Genomic DNA, 20,556 nt, shown 5'->3' with positions numbered 1-20,556 from the left:
CTTCACTTTTAAATGTGTGCTGAATCAATTATGTGCCCCCTGCCTCCTACCAGCTATGATAAAAGCATCTGGAAAGGCCGGTCCTCAAAATTTGAGCCTCAAATGCAAGTTGCACCATTTCAATAACCTCTCACATTTGCTTTAACCCACTATGCTGATTGCCAGAACCTAGACTGCAAAAAATAAAAGGTACCCCTATTTGAATAACCCTAGAAATTGTTCCTTGTTTGACAAGTGTTGTTCTATGACATCCCATATAAGAAGTTCAAGGGATCAGAGGCAACCTGTAGCCTGAGCTGATGCAGAAGTCATGCACTGAATTCTTTAATAAAAGCTCTGGGATTTCCTGAGCCACGAGTTTGAGGCTTTCATCCAAGGGTGGGAATGAGGATAGCTGTATGCGTCATGTATGTATCATGTGCTCTGAGCTGTGCCCCCTGTGCTAGCTCAACCATCTCAGAGATGCCTCCCTGGAGCCTCTAGAGACCCCATCCTGAGCCCTGCCTTGATCCCCAATTCTCCCCCATCACCCCCTGCACCTCAGGTACAATGGCAACGGTGGACCAGGCAGAAAGCCCAACATCATTAGGCTGGCATACAGTTTTAGTAGCAGGGTTCTTCAGGGCAGAAGGATCAACTTGTGAGGAGCAAGCAGGCCCAGCTGAAGCCATTGCTCATCAGAGGACCAGGAAGAAACAGGGACTATTTCACTCTGTCTCCTCTGGACCTCTACTGCATTAGCAGCAGCTCCCTTTGGAGCGCAGTAACCCCCCAGCACCTGCTATGACTAGGTTGCTGAATCTGGCAAATGCAAGCCCATAGTGCTCTTGGCCCAAGACCTGCCAAGGAAAATAAAGAATTTATTTATGTATGCAACAACAGCGGCAAGAGTCTTGGTAGCACAAGGTGGAAGAATGAGGAAATCCCGACAAAAGAACAATGGCAAGAGAAATTGATGAATTATGCAGAATGGGCTAAATTGACATACAAACTGCGAGATAAAGACAACTGTGACTTTAAAGAAGAATGGGAACTTTTCACAAATTATTTTAAAGACAACAAAATGAACTGGACTCCTTGGCAGGTTTTGAATAAACATACACAAATTTACTGATTGATAACATGGTAGACAGATAATGTAAGGATTCGTTTAATTTTATAACATGCAGAGAATAATATGTGTTGAGAAATCAGAGAGAGCAGCTGAGGGAAGCCTTTGAGGGAGGGGAGGGGGGTTTGAGGGGGGTGGGGGGAATAAAAAAGGGGAAAATAATGAAAATGATATGTTTTGATATGCTGTTGTGTGGAAATTGTTAATAATTTATTGTTTTTAAAAGAAGAACTTTCTGATGGGGGAGGCTGTGGACTCTCCTTCCTTGGAGGTTTTTAAGCAGAGCATGGATTGCCATCCGCCATGGATGCTTTAGCTGGGATTCCTGCATTGGAGGGGGTTGGACTAGATGACCCTTGAAGCCCCTTCCAACTCCACAATGATTATATGATTCTAGACGACCCCAAAGGGAAGCATGCAAACAGGATCTGAGCACAGGAGCCTTCTGGTTTACAGCAACTGGTGTTCAAAAGCATCTCTGCCTCTGACAGTGGAGGGAGAGCGGAGCCAGCTTGAGAGGTTTTGCTGCTATAGGCCAACCCCCCGATGCCCCACCTGCCCCTGTGATGATGCCCCACTGAAGATCTGTGCCCTTGCCCCTCCCCCACCATCCTGCCCGCACTGCCACCAGCACCACCACTGTCCCCTTGCCAGGGGCTGTGGTGAGGGTGCAGCGGCAGCAGTGATTGTAGCAGCATTGTGGTGGGGCTGGCAATGGAGCAACGGCAGGGGCGGGAGTCAGATCTGCTGCCCGAGGCAAGTGGCTTCACCTTACCTCATTGACAGACCACCCCTGAGGCAGAACAAAGCCTTCCCCTTCTCCATGAATTTGTCCAGTCCTCTTTTAAAACCATCCAAGCTGGTCATTCTGCTCTCTCCCTTCACCAACAGCTACATGTGTGGCAGTAGATGAGCTGGACTGGTGTCCAGCTTCAGTAATGGACTGGATGGGAGCAAATAAACTGACGCTCAGTCCAGATGATTGATTGAAGCAGCTGAGTAGAGACAAAAAGGGGTCAGGCCATCCAGTGATAGTCTGAATCCATTTTACAGTCCTGGCAAAGTTGTCAGCCACTTTTCTATGGCTACCAAAACCATGAAACATGTATTCCAAGAAAGTCTCTGGCACATGGCCAGGAGAAATCTAATGATCAGCTGGAAGTCCCAACCACACCCCCTCAATGGACACTGGAGAAATAGTCTCTTGGCAGGAAATAAATGGCACTACAGCAACCTCAGTTCGAGAGAGAGACAAATAGATCCATTTGGGCTTCTATCAGCCTCTCATTTTCCAATCTTAATTTCAGTTTGCCTCATTTCTGGCACACCACAGGGATGTGTGCTAAGTCCCTACCTGTATTCATTGTATACATACAAATGTGTATCATCTGACCCATCTACTGCAATTATTAAGTTTGCAGATGACACACCATAATGGGTTTAATGACAGGTGAAGAAGAATCAGCATATAGAGGGGAGGTCCCAAAAATATCTACATGGTGCCTAGGGAACAACTTGCATCTTAATATCAGCAAGACAAAGGAGATGGTGTTGGACTTTCGGAGGAAGAGAGGAGAACTAGCCCCGCTGTACATCGGGGAGGGCTGTGTGGAGAGAGTCTCTTCCTTTAAATTCCTAGGAGTTTATATCAGCGAAGACCTTACTTGGAAAATCAATGCAACCCAGGTGGTTAAGAAAGCCCAACAGAGACTCCATCTCCTCAGAGCATTGCGGAAGAACAATGTCAATCAACATTTGATGCTCTCCTTCTACTGTTGGAGACTTCAGAATGCAGACCAGAATGGAAAAAATCCAGGCAGCAATATTTTAAAACAAAAGTTTTATTGACTTTGGTTTATTTGTCAGACAAGCAAAGCAAAGTGGGTACATTCAGCAAAAATGAGAGAATGCCCCCTGTCAATCAGATGCAGGCATCTTTTATATCTTTTGGCAAAAGCACAGTCCAGCCTCTAAACTCACCCCCCAAACATTCCCCTTTATGCATATTCATTAAAAGCTCTACCAATAGAAAAATTGGTGGAGGCCTTTGGTTCAAAGCTGCATTATCCACTAGGTGGTGCTGTAAGCTTATAATCCTCTTGACCTATTTGCAATTCCTTGTAAAACCACATTGACCATCTGAGTTCTCACCGTTATTTTTGTGGTGGGCTACATCTTCCTGTTGTTGCTCTCTTCTCGGTCTGTTTACTGGAATTGGGTCAATAGCTAGAGCAGGTGTGAAGTGCTCTGACCACACTTGCTGAATTTACAAAAATGCTGTGTGCAGGCAGAGGAGAGAAATAGTTTTTAGCTTTTAGCTTGCTTCTTATAAAATGGCTTCAGTCTGGCTCTCCAAAGTGGACCTCTGGTCTCCACTCCTTCATTCCCCCCTTTCCATCACGAAAATGCCGACCGGTTACGGTTTCCATTTTCGTTTTGATGGATCTATAGGTCATAGAGAGCCAGGATATGGGAGAAGTGGTAGTCCACTCGTGGCATCTGTTGGGGCCAAGGTGCATACCAGACATTCTGACTTATTGGCAGAATGGGCTACCATTTCAGCCATTTGTAACTACCTCTTGTAGGGGTTATGGACGCCCCATTCAGTCATTAGACGGAAAAAAAAAGTTGGCATGGGAGGCCAGGGGACTCTTTCCCGCTTTGGCCAATACACAGGTAGGTTCTCTAACCAGATACGATATTGTTCATGCCAGCAAGAATACAGGAGCATCCAAAGAAATAGGGTAGTACATACCACTCCTACCCACCAACCCCAATATTTCCATAGTTCCTCCCACCAATACTCGGGGGCCATTCCTAATATTCTTTTACCGCTGAAGGGCCCTCTGATATTCGTATTCAATTATTCGCTGGGCCTCGGGGTGACTCTCCACCTTATTTCTGAAGCTCCTACCACTTGGATCAACTTCCCAACTATTCCCGGTGGGTGGGGACCCCTGTGGTTTCCTGGGAGAGTACTATATCCAAAAGGGGCCCCTTCTTCCACGTAAATGATGTTGCACCCACAAGAATATATCCACCCCTGCAACGGCTTGACACACGGGGTGACTATATCAAGGGGTTCTGGGCCCAATACCAAAAGTCCTAGTGGTGCCTCTAAATTTGCTGGAGAGCAAGTTTCTACGTTGGGGACGCTGCCAGTTGGCGCCCCTCCCAGCCAATTCTTCCGGAACTAGGTGCCTTGTCTGTCTACTGGGTGGCAACTCTTATGCAGCCACAGGAATACCCTGCCACATTCAAGTGTATTAGGTGTGGAGTTACCAGGCCCACTAGTTCAGGTAGTATTCTGGGATTTTGGGAGGCTCGAGCCACCACGACAACCACAGGTGGGGCGGCAGGATTTACAGGCACCTGTTCAGTAATTTTAATGTGCACCTGATTCAGACACCCTCCCATGCAACACCTGGAGTAAGATTTGGGCCTGGTTTATCAAATGGGGTTGATATATCGCTTTACCTTGCAACCAGCGGGCTATTCCCCCACAACCACAAGAGCGGTCTAGAACTCGATAGATTTCGACCGATCCTGCAGCTCCCCGGAGGAGCCACATCCAAGTGCACTGGGCAATGCAGTGAATAAAGAGCCACAGTGGGAGAGTGGGATGCTGTACTGCGGCCGGCCTATTGAACCCTCGTTCCCAAGAGCCAACGAGTATGCCGTCTCTTACCACCGGCAAGACGAACCAGTCATAGCAGAGGTCAGCAGGCCAATAGGGTTGGTATGGCTCGGTAGGGTCAGGGCAATAAGACATAGAGCAAGTCAATAAAGAAAATAAGAGAGAAAGGAGAAAGTCTTTGTGACTGTCCTTGTGATGATTAGTCGCAGGATCTCGTTGCCCGTGGCCCAACGCTTTTCCCTGGTAGCGTCAGACACAAGGTGATGATCAGCTTCAGAGGGTCAGCAGGATTTCTTTTGCAAGTCCAGACACCCTCCGACTTCTTGATGTACCCAGGGGATCACCTCGGGTACTTTCACCGCAGTTGGGGATGAGGGGGTCGCCAGACGTTGTCACCCAGTTGGAACTGGTGAACCGGCTCAGCGAGACTGCCGCGGGACTGCATGGTGTACGCTCGAGGGAATACCTGGAAGGGAAGCAAACACACACGACAAACACAGGGATTGCACTTGTCTCGGACGAAAGGCGGTGGCCTGCCATACAAAAGTTGAAAGGGTGATAGTCTCAGTCTCTTGGTTGTCGCACAGGACACAGTTTTGGGATGTAGCAGCAGTTAGTTATAGCAGCAGTTAGTTGAGATAGGTTGGGGATGTAGAGTATTCTCCCAAGGTGTGCTTTAGCAGTTGGGCCTCCCAAATGGGTGGATTCGTGGTAATTCTTCACAATGACACTGGCCAGATGCTGGGGCACCAAAAACACGGCTGTCTGCTCCTTCTTGACGTGCCCACTGCTGTTCATCAAGGGTGTAACGCGGTTCCACATCATCCGGAGTGAGTTCTGGGATTATTCTTTTGGCATAGCAGGCATTTCCTGGAAATCTGGGCTGCCAGTTGATAAAGGTTGGCTATATAGACATATTTCTCCAGCTGCTTGGTTGTGGCATCTGGCCCCATGTGGGTGGACTCATAGTATCTGGTTTGTTAGCAGTGCTTAAGATCCCTTCTGGGACCACTGCTCCAATAACTGAGGCGGGGGCCGGTTCCCGGGCTGCTTCCTTGGCCACTCTGTCTGCCAATCGATTTCCTCTGGCCACTTCTCCTGGTCCAGTCTTGTGTCCATAACCTCAATGCAATCGTGCGTCTGCTCCTCACCTTCTCCTACCAGCAACAGGGTAGCTGGGTTGAGGGCGGTGGTGCCCACTGGTGGAGGTTTCAGAGCTGCCTCACAAGCTGCATTATCTGCTTTCCGGTTGCCTCTAGTGACCATGTCCCGACCTCTGCCATGGCCTTTGCAGTGCATTACAGCAATTTCTTCGGGGGCCCATACAGCTTCTAGTAACGTCTCAACTTCTGGACCGCATTTCAGAGCTTTCCCGGCTCTTTCCATAGGGCGCCATGCGCATGCAGGGTTAAGAAGGCATATTTAGAATCAATATAGATGTTAGTCTTGCATCCAGCTGCCAATTGCAGGGCAATGCCTTTCGCTGTTGGACTTCACCTCAGAGGACAAATAACTCTTGGAGACTTTGGCCTTCTCAGAACTCTTGGAATGGCTTGCCTGGCCTCAGCCTTTCTCCAACACACAGTCCATCATACAGATGCGGTGAACCGTAGAAACAACTTCCCAAAGCAGCCTCAGCCCCCTCTGGGCTTGGTACTCAGCCCCCTCTGGGCTCGGTACTCTTTCTGGGCATCCTCTAGGTCCCTCTGGGCTTTCTGGGCGTCCCACAGTCCCTTCTGGGCTTCCAGGTCCCTCTGGTCTGGCTTCTACTGCAGCCTGACATGCCGTCTTCAGTCCCTGCCACGCAACCCAGGGCTTCTCTAGAGCATCAGTCACGTCTGCTTCACAAGCCTCCGCTGCGCCTGTAGACTTCTCAATGGGCTGGGCAAAGCCTGTTTCAGCCTGTGTACTTTCCCATAGCTGCTTTTCTGCCAGCCAATAGTACATGCGTTTTGACCAGGCTTCCCAATTGGCTCCATGCAGCCTTTCACAGGGATAACTCTCATGGCCTTGCTGTTGCTGAGCAGGCATCTTCCTCCCCCTTGGCCGTGGGTCTCTGAATGGCTACGGCGGACCCCTCGGATCCCTGGGTTGTGAGCCATTGCCGCGGCCATCACTGCTGCCTTTTCTTTCATCCACTGCTTTTTCTCCCTCTTTTCAACCTCTCCTCTTTGTTCAAACACCTTCTGGGCGATGGCCATGATCTGAGATCTAGACATGCCCTGGAACCCAGGCTGTTTCTGGATTTTGGTTCTAATGTCCTTTGCACACTGTCCTATGAAGGAGGCATTTACCATTAATTCATGTGCAGGGAGTTCAGGGTCAAAGGGGGTCCAAATTCTGTATGCCTCCATCAGGCGTTCCAAGAAATCGCCCGGAGATTCATCAGACTTCTGCACGACGGCGGTCACCCTGGACAGGTCAGTGGGCTTCCTAGCTGCCCTGCGAACCCCATGCAAAAGGATTTCGCGATAGGTACTCAGAGTGTTGCGGTTATCTGCATCGTTTGGGTCCCACTGTGGGTTGGTTAAGGGATACCGCTGAGGCCACTCTGCCTCCTGCACCTGCTGGTCTCTTAGGTGTTCTAAAGCCTGTGTATTAATTCTCCTCCTTTCCTCTGAGGTAAAGAGAGTGTTCAGCAATTGCTGACAGTCTGACCAGGTGGGCTCATGTGCTGCAAATATAGAGGACAGCAAGTCCACCATCGCCTGGGGCTTCTCAGCAAACGCAGGGGTGTGGGTCTTCCAATTCATCAAATCGGTGGTGGTGAAAGGGACATATTGAAGGGTGAATGTCCTAGGCTGCGGTGGCGGGGCAGGTGGGGCAGGGACATTTTGAGCACCGTCTTGTCCTGCCGGAGGTGCAGGGGGTGGAGGTGGTGGATTGTCAAAAACCACGCGAAGGGGGGTCAGGACTGCCGTTTCTGCCTCTGCGCTGGATGGGGCTTGATTGGATCTGTATTGTTTTATATATTTTCCAATGGCTTTTTCTCGACCCCTACGATAGGTGTCTACAGCGTCTCGATACATCGTGGTCGTGCTCCTATATTTGCTGACCCTTTCCCTCAATTCTTTAAGACTGGGGTATATTTCCTCCAGGACTTGGTCACTGGGTTCTGCCTTGTGCCCTCCTGGGCTGTCTGGGAACTCCCCTCCTACTGCTCCGGTTCCGGGAGCCTCATTCTGGGGCAGCGGTGGAGCGTTGGGGCCAGGGGCTGCTTGGGGTTGTTCCTGTCCTCCCAAGGGAGCCACCACGGCCTGTGGAACATATGGGGGTGGTGGAATCAGAACTTCTGCCTCGGGTCCCTGGTAGATGGGTTTTTTGAGGCGATTTTGTGCCTGTGCTCCTTTAATCTCAGCCCTAAGGGTCATAATTTTGCATTGCTCAGTTTTGCATTTCTTCAGCCAGGGGTTTTTTTTTGTTACCACGTTCAGCCAGCTGTCTATATAAGGAATCTGGTCAGGGTGGACTTTAACAATGTTGGACCACAATCTTCCGACCAGGGACGTATCATAACTGCCCTCGGAGGGCCAGTCAGTTCCTTGCTGTGTCCAGTCCAGTTCACACAGAGTGCGCAAGCGTTCTGGCGTCATCACAACGCCATAGTCTCCGCTGAATCCTTTCTTGAAATTGTTCAGCATGCATTGCAGGGGAGTTACCGGACCTTTTGAGCCACTCCCTCCCATATTTAATATGGCCCTTGTGCAGCGTCCCCAAGCACCAAACACACGCACATGCAGTTCCCAATTTTCCTCGCCCAGTCGAGCTCGCGCTGCTGGGAAATGGAGTACTTATTGGTTCTACCCCAGGGGAATACCCTGGGGTTGCACACACACACGCACCAAGTGCCTCTTTCACTGGATGCTGTACCACACACTAGCCTCCCGGTTCCCCCCCTTTTTCCTTTCTGCCTTCCTTTTAAAATCCTTAAGCGTGGGTGGCTATCAGGGGCCAATCCTTCCCTTAATGCCACCAAGCACGCTTGGACATGTGATCAAGATGTCCCTTCCCCTTTTAATTACAAGGGGGTCAGCCTTCCTCTGTCCTCAGGACCCTTTTCCCATGTACTCACCAGCCGGCTGGACTCTGTCCTGTCCTGTCAACCTCGGTCCTTCAATCCGTTGTCTCCTCTTGAGGGTACAGCAGAGGGTCAAATTGGCCTCGCCCTCCTCCAAAGAAAGGTTTCGGCGAGCGCTCTGGAGCAGCCTGGGCTTTGGCCCTCGGCTGCCCCCTGTCCAGAGAAGGACAAGGGAGCTGCCTTCTGGTCCTTTGAGGACTTAAGGTCCTCGATCCGAGTCACCTGTGGCACCAGAAATGTTGGAGACTTCAGAATGCAGACCAGAATGGAAAAAATCCAGGCAGCAATATTTTAAAACAAAAGTTTTATTGACTTTGGTTTATTTGTCAGACAAGCAAAGCAAAGTAGGTACATTCAGCAAAAATGAGAGAATGCCCCCTGTCAATCAGATGCAGGCATCTTTTATATCTTTTGGCATAAGCACAGTCCAGCCTCTAAACTCACCCCCCAAACATTCCCCTTTATGCATATTCATTAAAAGCTCTACCAATAGAAAAATTGGTGGCGGCCTTTGGTTCAAAGCTGCATTATCCACTAGGTGGTGCTGTAAGCTTATAATCCTCTTGACCTATTTGCAATTCCTTGTAAAACCACATTGACCATCTGAGTTCTCACCGTTATTTTTGTGGTGGGCTACATCTTCCTGTTGTTGCTCTCTTCTCGGTCTGTTTACTGGAATTGGGTCAATAGCTAGAGCAGGTGTGAAGTGCTCTGACCACACTTGCTGAATTTACAAAAATGCTGTGTGCAGGCAGAGGAGAGAAATAGTTTTTAGCTTTTAGCTTGCTTCTTATAAAATGGCTTCAGTCTGGCTCTCCAAAGTGGACCTCTGGTCTCCACTCTTTCACTACCAGTCCACAATAGAAAGTGTCCTTCATGGTGTGGTACGCTGGTTTGACATCAACTGATAGGAAGTGCCTACAGAGGGTGGTGAATACAGCACAAGATATTATGGGCTGTCCCGTGAATCCGCTAGATGAACGTTGCCTCAGGAGAGTGAGAAATATTCTCAGGGATGATTCACACCCTGGCCGGCACTTTCTTGATCTCCTGCCCTCAGGCAGAAGATATAGAAGCACAATTAGTCGCACCAACAGGGTAAAGAACAGCTTCTATCCGTGGGCTGTTAGGATGCTGAATGAAAAGATAACAACGGGGCAACTGACTTTCGGGTTTCGTGGGTGTGCGTCAGTAAACGAGGGGAATTAAGACTAAGAGAGCTGAGCAGGGGTGCTCATGTAATCTCACTGTATACAAGTTGTACAATAAAGTATTTCAATATTTAAATATTTCCACTCCAGAGTGGATTTTTTAAAATTTAAATAAAATCTGAGTGAACATTTGTATGCATTTTCCTGCACATTCTCCTAACAGACACATTTTTCTCTGATACTTGGCTCAATATACTCTTTTTTTGCAAGCAGATGTCCCCAGTACAATGTATTTTTCTTTGTATGTTTACTATATAACCATATATATATACACTTCCCCCTTTTGGTTTTTCTTTTTTGGTATGCATTTTTTTGTCGAGGAACCACACTGCAATGTTTGAAGAAGTGTGAATTTTGAAAGACAGCTGTGTCTTAGTCTTTGTACTGGCTCCATCAGGACAAATCAGAAAATGCAGAATCCCCCGCCACTTAATGGATCCAATTGGCTTCCAGAGAGTGGTAGGGGATGCTTTATCCCAAGTTGATGGCCTTTCAGCTGATTCCCTGGTGGCACGCTGGAATGCGGAGTTAACCAGGGCTATTGACTGTCTGGCTCCGAAGCGCCCTCTCCGATTGTATGGAGCCCGGACAGCCCCGTGGTTTTCCCCGGAGCTGAGGGTGATGAAACAATCGTTGAGACGGCTAGAGCGCTGGTGGCGGAAAACTCATTCTGAATCAGACCGGACACGGGTTAGAGCTCAACGTCGAGCCTACCAAGTGGCAATGGCGACAGCGAAGAGGGCCTTCTTCGCCGCCTCCATTGCATCTGCAGAAAACAGCAGCAGGAGACTTTTTCAGGTGGTTCGCAGTTTATCGGAACCACCTGTACCACCGGGGCCTGGTAGGGACCCCAAGATCTCCTGCAATGCTTTTGCAAAGTTTTTTGCAGATAAAATCGCTCAGATTCAGAAGGAGGTAGACTCCACAGTGGGAGCAGGGCCAGGGCGGGAGAGTGCTAGAGTTCTGTCTGGTCCTGTTATATGGGATCAATTCCAATCTGTTACCTCCGAGGATGTGGACAGGCTGCTTGGACGAGTGAAACCGACCACCTGTCTCCTTGATCCTTGCCCATCCTGGCTGATAAAAGCGAGCCGGGAAGGGCTGGGCGATGGGCTTTGCGGGGTGGTGAATGCTTCCCTCTGTGAGGGAGCCTTCCCAGACCCGCTGAAAGAGGCGGTCATTAAACCGCTTCTTAAAAAAACATCTTTAGACCCGGCCAATTTGGCCAACTATCGCCCAGTCTCAAATCTGCCATTCTTGGGCAAGGTGATTGAGCGGGTGGTTGCTGAACAACTCCAAGCACGCCTGGAGGAAACGGACCATTTGGATCCCTTCCAATCGGGATTCAGGCCTCACCATGGGACTGAAACTGCCTTGGTCGCACTGGTTGATGATCTCCGGCGGGCTAGGGACAAAGGTGAGAGCTGTTTCCTAGTTCTGCTGGATCTCTCAGCGGCCTTTGATACAATCGACCATAACATCCTTCTGGACCGTCTAGAGGGGTTGGGAGCTGGGGGCACTGTCATACAGTGGTTCTGCTCCTTCCTCCTGGGCCGTGTCCAGAAAGTGGTGGTGGGGGGTGAGTGTTCAGACCCCTGGGCTCTCACTTGTGGGGTGCCTCAGGGTTCTGTCCTCTCCCCCATGCTTTTTAATATCTATATGAAGCCACTGGGAGAGATCATCAGGGGGTTTGGACTGGGTGTTCATCAGTATGCAGATGACACCCAGCTCTACCTCTCCTTTAAATCAGAACCAGTGAAGGCGGTGAAGGTCCTGTGTGAGTACCTGGAGGCGGTTGGAGGTTGGATGGCGGCTAACAGATTGAGGTTGAATCCTGACAAGACAGAAGTACTGTTTTTGGGGGACAGGAGGCGGGCAGGTGTGGAGGATTCACTGGTCCTGAATGGGGTAACTGTGCCCCTGAAGGACCAGGTGCGCAGCCTGGGAGTCATTTTGGACTCACAGCTGTCCATGGAGGCGCAGGTTAACTCTGTGTCCAGGGCAGCTGTCTACCAGCTCCACCTGGTACGCAGGCTAAGACCCTACCTCCCCGCGGACTGTCTCGCCAGAGTGGTGCATGCTCTGGTTATCTCACGCTTGGACTACTGCAACGCGCTCTACGTGGGGCTACCTTTGAAGGTGACCCGGAAACTGCAATTAATCCAGAATGCGGCAGCTAGACTGGTGACTGGGAGTGGCCGCCGGGACCACATAACACCGGTTCTGAGAGATCTGCACTGGCTCCCAGTACGCTTCCGAGCACGATTCAAAGTGTTGGTGCTGACCTTTGAAGCCCTAAACGGCCTCGGTCCTGTATACCTGAAGGAGCGTCTCCACCCCCATCGTTCAGCCCGGACACTGAGATCCAGCGCCGAGGGCCTTCTGGCGGTTCCCTCATTGCGAGAAGTGAGGCTACAGGGAACCAGACAGAGGGCCTTCTCGGTAGTGGCGCCCGCCCTGTGGAACGCCCTCCCATCAGATGTCAAAGAGATAAAGAATTACCTGACATTCAGAAGACATCTTAAGGCAGCCCTGTTCAGGGAAGTTTTTAATATGTAATGCTGTACTGTTTTTAACACTGATTGGGAGCCGCCCAGAGTGGCTGGGGAAACTCAGCCAGATGGGCGGGGTACAAATAATAATAATAATAATAATAATAATAATAATAATAATAATAATTATTATTATTAACAAATTACTCCCTTGTGAATTTCAAAGCACACACACACAGACGCCAAACAATGAAAAAGAAGCCCAATCAACTCTTTCCCAAACCTATAATAGTGCCTTTTGGTCCACAAGGTGGTGCTGCACAACCACACTCTTTACTCTGCCGGAGGAAAGTGGGCAAAGGGAGAGTCAAGCCATTTCTTACTGCTGGGTTTTTAGGCATTTTATTTGTCAACACCTGAAATGTCTGATGTGGAGGGAAAGCCAAGAACCTTCTCTGTTGTTATCCGGGCCTAGCCATGCAGCCTCCCTCCCTCCTCAAGTGTGCTCAGAAGGGGCTGAGCAAAACAAAAGTGAAATCCAGAACAAGGCAGAAGTGTTGATGGCTGGCAATCCATGCATTATGGAGGGAGGAGCATCACTTTTTCTACATGGGATCATACCCTTCCCAGACTAATCCTGAACCCTGTGCTGGGGAAGGGACATAGCTCAGTGGCAAGACACCTGATTTGCATGTAGAAGGTCCCAGGTTCAATCCAGGTGGGGCTGGGAGAGACCCTTGCCTGAAACCCCAGAGAGCCACTGCCAGTCAGTGTAGACGACAGTGAGACAGATGGGCCAGTGGTCCGAGTCAGAAAAAGGCAGCTTCCTGTGATCCTCCATGGATGCAAGTGCAAATTCAGCTGCATCTGTCCTGAGTGACAGGAAGTTGCCCATTGTCGTACAATTATGGTTTAGCTCTGCCCTGAATGACTGTAATGGACTTTGCATGGATCTGTCCTTGATGGTGGTGTGGAACGTTCAGCTTGATGGCTGGGTGTGATGGACATTTTCCACTGCTGAGTCACATCAAAAAAAGATAAGAGGGGAGGGTTTCTAGGTCAGAGGGGGTCTTCCCAGAGAAAACTGAGCCATGGCATCTGTTTCTAGAACTCCCGCTCTGGGGTTGCCCCACATTCTCCCAGAATCCCATTTGGCTGGGGAAGCTCTGATCTGGGTTTAATGCACTTCTCAGAGCAGGGTTCCTTCATGAGTGAGTTGACCAGCACCATCTTTTGATTCAGTCCTTGAAACAGAAATTATCAAGCCAAAGAAAGCAGGAAAAAAAGCTGAAGAATGAAGAGTCAGCGCCAGCAGCAAGGGAAACAAAAGCTTGCATGAAATGGAATGTTCTCCATTGTTGGTAGGACGCAAATATAGAGGAATGCCATTCATTCATTCATTTCCCACCCTTCGCCCTAAGGTCCCAGGGCAGCTTGTAACATTAAAACAGATTAAGAACCATTTAAAACAACTTACATACATAAAATGAAGCCAAGTCCTAAACACAGGCATCTCAAGTGTCAAAATGCCAAAGGGAAGAGATGTCCCACCACATCACCATCATAATTATTATTATTTAAATTTGCATACTGCCCGATATTCGCAGGTCTCAGGGAAGTTCACAAGATAAAACCACAGTATAAAAATACAAAATACTTAATCAAAATAGAAACAAAACCAACCCAATAACCCCCCAGCAGTACATTTTCAAAGGGCATTGGATGTGAATGAGCCAAATGCCTGGTTAAAGAGGAACGTTTTTTCCTGGCACCTAAAGGTGTAAATGAAGGCACCAGCTGAATCTCCTATTCCAAATGGGTGGCTGAAAACTTTTATTCAGACAAGCATTTGTTGTTTGTGTTTATTGTGTTTACTGAGATTGTGTGTTCTCCACTGCTATTACTTGTTGTTCTTACCAAGATTTGGCATTATTACATGGTTTGTATCACTGCAAACACAACAGCCGCTTTTCCTGCACAATCCCAAGGGCAACACTAGAGATTCAGCAGGCACTTTTTGCGCCAACATTTAGGTGCCTTCTGAAAACTATGCTATTCCATCAGTCTTATGCTGGCGATTAACAAGAAATCATTCCACAGTAGTTCTCTAGTTTCCAATTTTAACTTTTTCATATGGTTTTCATTGTTTGGTTTTACATACAGTTGTTGTGAACCACTTTGGATGGTTTCTTTATGAATTCATGGTATTTAAATACTCTTATTATGCATTTATTGGAGTTATATCCCACCTTTTCCTTCAGTGAGTTCTAGGCGGCATACAAAGTAATCCCACAGCAGCCCTGTGAGGTAGGTTAGGCTGGGAGCAAGTGGCTGGCCCAAGGTCACCCAGTAAGCTTTGTGGCTGCGTAGGGATTTTTAAAATTAATAGCAAACAAACAAAACTATCCACCAAATAGAGGGAAGAGGAGCTTTCATTAGGGTGCATTTACCTGGTTGTGGCAGTTCCAAATACCCAACAAAAAGTAAAGAGTCCAAACCAGCCCCTGCTTAGAAACTGTGCACTACTCAAAAGCAATGCATCTAACTCTTCCTGTTTAAAGAGTTCAGCCCCTCTGCAGCAGCTAGAGCTGCTCCTTGACCTTCTTGCTGCCCCAGCCAGGCTAAATGCAGCAGAAAAAAGACACACCAAGAGGAGTGCAGTGGGGGACCTTGCAGTCTCAAATTTCAGCCGCGCCCTGCACAACACCAAAATTCAGTGTCCCTCTGCCTCTAGCGCTCCACTATATACATCATAGTTGCGGTGTTCCCAGCAACATCCCCAAGGCTCTGCGCCCAGTGCCACTGAACCGGTTGGGCTCCCTGAAATCCGCCTCTCTGCACAGGCAGCACTCCTGGCCAGCTCACTTCATTTTGGTGACTGGAGTTACAGTTATTTTGGGTACTTATTTCTCTGTTAGAAGCAGGCTCTCCAGAAATCCACTGCCTTTATTAGTCATCATTCAGCTGTCATGCCCAGTCCAGAGTGGGCTAATTTGAGAAAGGCCCAGTGATGTATAATCTAACCTTTCATGAACTTTTCCAACCAAAATTCTATTATTATTTCCCCAAGGCCCTTTCATGCTTGCTGGGGTGCATTTGTGTTTACTGTTTTTCCTTCTTCATTCACTCTCCCTGTTTCTGAAGCTATTTCTTTTTCTGGCGATTGTATAAGGGCATCTTGACCATCCTGCAGGCAAATCAGCATCTCATACACATTCCTGCCCCAGTTCCAACCCCAAATCCTGTCTTAAAGACCTGATTCATGCAAGAACATAAGAAGATCCTGCTGGATCAGTCTCGTCCAGCATCCTGTTCTCACAGTGGCCAGTGAGATGCCCCCATGGGAGACTTGCAAGCAGGAACTGAGCACAAGGAATGCTCCCCATCACACTTGGGGGCATTTCCAAGTGTGCAGAGTCTTGACTTCCCATCAGGATGGGCTATGCAAATGAAGTTCAGTCTGCCCCCCAGGTGGAAATTAGTCTCCTGGCATGCCCCCTCCACGTACCACCACAGTGCTATGCATGTCCACAAATTCCAAACTACAGTGTTTGTACAGTTAAACCTGCGTTGGTGGGCCTGTTTCAGCATTTGGCCTCATTTCATGTGGCCCTAAGCACCACCCAACTTTCTGGGCCCACTCCTGTCCTCTGGGCATCGCACCTCTGTGTGGGGTGCTTGGAATGCTGTAGACGTCGACCCAACATGGGCTCTACTGTCCCTCAGCTCTGGGCTCAGCGCCATCTATTATGCTACCACCACTTGATTGTGGGTCAATGGCTCTTCATAGGGAAAACATTCCCCACTCCTGAATTACAGTATTTTTCGCTCTATAACATGCTCCCAACCATAAGCCACCCGTAGGCATTCCCTCCATAACACGCACAGACATTTCCCCTTACTTTCTAGGAGGAAAAAAGTGAGTGTTATGGTGCAAAAAATACGGTAAATAAATATTTGACTTCTAATCAGGTAATCAACCACAGAAAGAAAACACTAGAGACTGAGAATCTATTAACCCTGATTATAGAACAACTTTAGGTTGCAGTCCTATATAGTTACTCATGAAAGTCTGCCCCACTGAATTCCTTGGGGCTTACTTCTGATTATTTGGACATGCAGGGTATTTTATTAACTGGTAACTGGATTTAGTAACTGGATCGGAGTCAGGAGCTGTTTAGTCTCTAGTCAACCACCGTCTGCCACCCCAAGCCCCTCACCATCGCTTCATCCAACCAGTCCTTGAAAATACCTCAAGGGCTGCCTCTCCCCATATGAACTGACCCAAACCCTGTGACAAGCATCCGAGGCCCTTCTTCGTGGGTTTCCTCTGCCAAAGGCCCAGAGGGTGGCAAGACAAGAACGGGCCTTTTCTGCGGTGCCTCCCCACTTGTGGAATGCTCTGCTCAGGGAGACCTGCCTGGCTCCTTCATTACATATCTTTAGGCACCAGGAAAAAACACTTCTCTTCTCCCAGGCCTTTGGCTAATTAAGCAACCTATCTCTTATGAACTGGCAGGACTTTGGAGAGGAGGAAGAGGATCCTGGCGAGGGGTGAAGCTGGGATGGGGAAGGAGAGGTTGTGGTAGACAATATACACGGGGTGACAGAGGATGACGAGGGGCCAGTGCACAGGGAGCTGAGCAGCGGGACCCTTTGCCAGAGCCAGAGAGGCCCCCATCCCCACAAACACGGCAGGTGGGGCACTCCAGGAAGCAGAGGCAGACCAGGGCCTGCAGCCTAGTTCACTAGCTGGCCAGGTGGGGAAGAAGGCAAGAGATTCCCTTAGCTGGGGCAAGCTGAGAGCAGGTGAGGGTCAGAGACCTCACCAAGCCCAGATGCTGCAATCAACAGGCACAGGGTCAGAAGGGAGCAGAGCTGAGGGGCTGTGTCTGCTCAACTTCCCATGTCGAGGGACCTCGTCTTGGATACTCCTGGACCTCCACAGGTTTCTACTTCAGGCCTGATGCTGGACTGCATCCTGACTTCGGACCTGGATTGACCCTGAACCTCATTTCTTGACCTTCAGCTTTGGATATTGGACTGTGGAATTTGCAATGCCGATTGAGTCTTGGCTTTTGGACTTGGTCTTGGCCCACAGTCTGTCTGGCCACAGGATCAGCAGACTATGGCCTTCGAAACTGTGTGTGTGTTGAGGGGGATTGCTGTTTTTGATTGTTACTATCAGTGCTCTCTCTCCTTTTTTTATAGAAAAAAAGGTGCCTTTATTTTATAGAAATAAAGTTGTTACAGTAAGTGCCACACTATTAACATTTGAAAATTGGTGCCAGTACTGCCTACCCTTGAGTAACCCCAGAAAAAAGCACTGGTTACTATTATATGCAGGGACGCGGGTGGCGCTGTGGGTAAAAGCCTCAGCGCCTAGGGCTTGCCGATCGAAAGGTCGGCGGTTCGAATCCCCGTGGCGGGGTGCGCTCCCGTTGCTCAGTCCCAGCGCCTGCCAACCTAGCAGTTCGAAAGCACCCCCAGGTGCAAGTAGATAAATAGGGACCGCTTACCAGCGGGAAGGTAAACGGCGTTTCCGTGTGCTGCTCTGGCTTGCCAGATGTAGCTTTGTCACGCTGGCCACGTGACCCGGAAGTGTCTCCGGACAGCACTGGCCCCAGGCCTCTTGAGTGAGATGGGCGCACAACCCTAGAGTCTGTCAAGACTGGCCCGCACGGGCAGGGGTACCTTTACCTTTTACTATTATATGCATTTTTGGGTTTTTATATTGTAAACTACCCAGTGATCCTTGAAGGGCATTACAAAAATTTAATAACCTAATTTGATTCTCAACCAAAGGTTTCCTCCCACCCTTGCACCTTATCTGGAGTTGTTTTTACTCTTACAGTCTGCATTAGGTGCCTCCTAAATTGTTTCTTACCAGTTTTTGGTTAGGCTGCACCCTTGCAAAGTGAAACGGGTCTTATTGATAATAGGTTTTGCAGAATTCTGCCTTATCTGCCGTTGGCTCTGATTTGAACTACTGTTGGCCTCCTGATTTTCTGCCCTTCCAGTCCCAATGGACCCCCAGCCAAGATGCTCAGAGGGAATATGCAACTGTGTTCCACCCTGCTGTTCTTGTGCATTGACTGGTGATGCATGTGTATGGCTAACATGGTAGCAATGCCAGGGCTGTCATGATTGGCGGCTGGCAAGAGAGAGTTGCCAGGGAGATTGTGGGCATGTCATCTGTTGCCCTGTTGCTTCTGCTAGTATTCTGCTGTTCTGCCTGGTCATGGTGATGGCCACCCAGCCTTGCCCCTCCCACTGCTTCAGCACAGCATTTAGATGAATGGCTCCAGCCCCACGTGTCAGAATCACTCCTGACTAGCTACCAGCAGTGCATTGCAGCAAAAGGGTGCCTTTATGAAGTTTGTCCTTGGATCATTGCTGAAATTCTGCCCTTTGCATTAGTGGTTAGACATCACCATGCTTAGCATTAACCCAGAAATGGAAATACTCATTCAGCCATCTGCCTTCGTCTCTCTAGCATTAGTGAAACCTGGCAGCTTAACGGACAAAATATAAAACACTGTACTATAATTATCCTGTGCCATTTACAGAGTGGTATTTTTGCCTGGGGATGACAAATGCCTGCCATTTCTCAGCCAAACATGACACACAAATTAAAAGTGAAGGAGCAGTTTCCAACCCCAAAGACTGTAGAGTTTTCTCCTTGTGAAAAGAAGCCCACTTGTTCCGGAATGCAGAGGTTTGTGGAAGACAAAAGTGATTTTATTTCAGAGCCATCTGAATTTTTAGTCCCAGATCATAGCTCGTTTGCAAATGCAGTTTGTCCACCCTTGCTCATTGCTATTATTTTAAAGATAAGGCAAGGGTTGTTAAGGACAAACTGGTGAATCCACACAGGAACTAAGAAGAGTAGTCAAAACAAAAAAAAATCCTTCCAGTAGCACCTTAAAGACCAACTAAGTCTGTTCTTGGTATGAGCTTTCGTGTGCATGCACACTTCTAACACGGCTACCTATCTGTAATAAGAAGAGTAGGATTCAGTTCCACGGTCTAAGAACAGACCTGGGTTGAATGTGCTATTTGGGAATTAATATTTTCTCTGAAGATATTCCAGAGGAGTAGCTGTGCTAGGCTGTTGCAGAAGAAGAAAAAACCCCAAAGAATTTTGTTGAATTGACTGGTGAATTTATTATGGCATGATCTGCAAAAGCTGATGCCATACTAAATTGGTTAAATATTTAAAGTGCCACAAGACTTTTTTTGTTTTCTCTGAAAAGCTTCACCTTGGGATCCTACAGGCTGAATTCATTCCTGCGCAGATTCATGTCCAGCTAGGTATGAAACGAGTGCTAAATGATTTATGCTCCTCTGCAGCCATGCATTATACATCAAGGGGCCTGGCAATGGAGGAAATCAAAGCTCCATGAATGCTGCTGTTTCAGCCTGACAAGGCAAAGCACCCACAGATGAGCCTTCATGCAAAGCAAGGCGGAAACGACCAGTGGGAAATGGCTTCTGGAAATATCAGATGGAGGCAGGATCGTGAATAAAAATGAGGGCATTTTAAGAGCCCCTTTTATTTATTTATTTAAAAAATAAAGTCTACTAAGGTGGAAGGAAGAGGATAGGACTTAATAATTTACATGTAAGTCCATACACACCTCTGCTTTAACATGTCGTCTGCTTTAGAGCCTTGTATATTACATTTCAGAAAACCTGCAATGCAGCTTAGTGGCTTGGTCCAAGACCCAGGGCTGTAGCTCAGTTATAATAATAATGATGATGATAAAAAGTAAAAAACATGGGATGCGGGTGGCGCTGTGGTCTAAACCAATGAGCCTCTTGGGCTCCCTGATTGGAAGTTCAGTGGTTCGAATCCCCACGACGGGGTGAGCTCCCGTTGCTCTGTCCCAGCTTCTGCCAACCTAGCAGTTCGAATCCATCCCAACACAAGTAGATAAATGGGTACCACTGTGGCAGGGAGGTGAACGGCATTTCTGTACCGTCTTGTTTTCTGTAACGGTGTTCTGTTGCGCCAGAAGCGGTTT

General features: G+C 48.5%; 1 long non-coding RNA gene across 1 annotated transcript in view; it reads right to left on the bottom strand.

The window, feature by feature from the left end:
- Positions 1-20,556, bottom strand: part of LOC310851240 — a 984,470-nt gene that overhangs the window by 506,307 nt on the left and 457,607 nt on the right. The gene's annotated exons all lie outside the window — the stretch shown is intronic.

This window comes from Podarcis gaigeae, assembly GCF_964106915.1.
Source record: "Podarcis gaigeae genome assembly, chromosome: 8".
Taxonomy (NCBI): domain Eukaryota; kingdom Metazoa; phylum Chordata; class Lepidosauria; order Squamata; family Lacertidae; genus Podarcis; species Podarcis gaigeae.
The sequence above is the reverse complement of the archived record's forward strand: the minus strand, read 5'-3'. Positions and strand labels throughout refer to the sequence as shown.